We start from the raw sequence: 1,412 nt of genomic DNA, 5'->3' as shown, positions 1-1,412 counted from the left end.
CACACACACACACACACACATGCAGTTGCCCCACATACACATGCATGACCTGTCTCTCTCTCAACACACGCACGCACACACACGCACGCACGCACACACGCACACACACACACACACACACACACACACACACACACACACACACACACACTGTGACTATTCTTCCTGCTGTAGTTGACACTAGTCTCCCCACAGTCATGAATAAATGAGAGAGAGAGAGAGAGAGAGAGAGAGAGAGAGAGAGAGAGAGAGAGAGAGAGAGAGAGAGAGAGAGAGAGAGAGAGAGAGAGAGAGAGAGAGAGAGAGAGAGAGAGAGAGAGACGGGCGAGTGGCTTGACTGTATTGAGAGAGGAGATTGTGAGGTAGAGAGAGGATGGAATACATTTATTCTCTCAAGTGGACGCTCACCGCATATCAAAACTCACTGGATGTCAAAACTCACTGCATGTCACACATACTCCTCCTCTTCTCCTCATTTCTACTATCTTCTCTCTTCTCCACTCTTTTTCTCCTCTCCTCTCCTCTCCTCTCCTCTCCTGTCCTCTCCTCTCAACACACTCCTCAAACACACACACGCACACACACGCACACACGCATCCCCCCCCCCACACACACACATATTCTGTTCCACTGTGGTTGTATGAGCCCACCACTGTCACTTATTGCATTGTTGACGATAAGCTTTGTTATAAATGTGAGTTCACAAGCTGGTTTATTCTTGGAATGAGTGTTCCAGACTGTTCACTGTAAAAAGCCATAAGCCAGGATAGCCTGTGGGTTTGTGTTGGTTTTGTAATGGATAAGTGGGTGGGAGCACACACACAAAAACATATCACATTCAGTCAGTTTGCTCAAGAGTTTGCTTGTTTGCGTATTGAAGGGAACACAATTTCTAGTAATATTACCTAAATACTTGTCAGAAACCTGGACAGACGAGGACCCAATAGCGCAAGTTCAAGTTCAGATTGCTTTATTTAAGGGATTCGGGGGTAAGGGAGTTCCAGTGAACTGTCCGGGTGCTGTGTTTGTGTGTGTGTGTGTTCCCCAAAGAAGGATGGTGAAGGGTCCAGGGTCACTCGTCTGGCGGTTGGAGTCCTGGGGAACACACGCACAACAGCAGGATTATTCCAAAGCAGAGGTACAGACAAGGGCTTAGTAGAATATGTAGTGAGGGACAGAAGGCAGGTTCCAGTTACCTGGGCTGGAAATCGGTCAGTGCTTGGGGGTAGATCTGGAAAGCTGGGCAGGATGGCCGGGCCAGGAGAACAGAGAGGCAGTCCTGAACAGAAGGGCAGGTCAGGGTTACCGGGGTAGAACAAGGCAAAGACAAGAACAGGTCCGGATCACAAGACAGGGAAAAGTTGACTGACATAGATTTCCACAGCAAGATTGCAGACGAGCTAGCAAAGAAT

At 48.4% G+C, this 1,412-nt stretch overlaps 1 long non-coding RNA gene across 1 annotated transcript; it reads right to left on the bottom strand.

Annotated features, from left to right (window-relative positions):
• Window positions 1-571: 571 nt before the first annotated feature.
• Window positions 572-1,394, bottom strand: LOC134453530 (uncharacterized). The gene is made up of 3 exons (XR_010035639.1): window positions 1,371-1,394; window positions 1,197-1,279; window positions 572-1,095 (listed from the first exon to the last, which is right to left on the bottom strand). It is a non-coding gene; the product is annotated as an uncharacterized LOC134453530 (long non-coding RNA).
• Between the last annotated feature and the right edge of the window lie 18 nt (window positions 1,395-1,412).

This window comes from Engraulis encrasicolus, chromosome 8 (assembly GCF_034702125.1).
Source record: "Engraulis encrasicolus isolate BLACKSEA-1 chromosome 8, IST_EnEncr_1.0, whole genome shotgun sequence".
NCBI classification, from domain to species: domain Eukaryota; kingdom Metazoa; phylum Chordata; class Actinopteri; order Clupeiformes; family Engraulidae; genus Engraulis; species Engraulis encrasicolus.
This window is presented reverse-complemented; position numbering and strand designations above follow the sequence as displayed.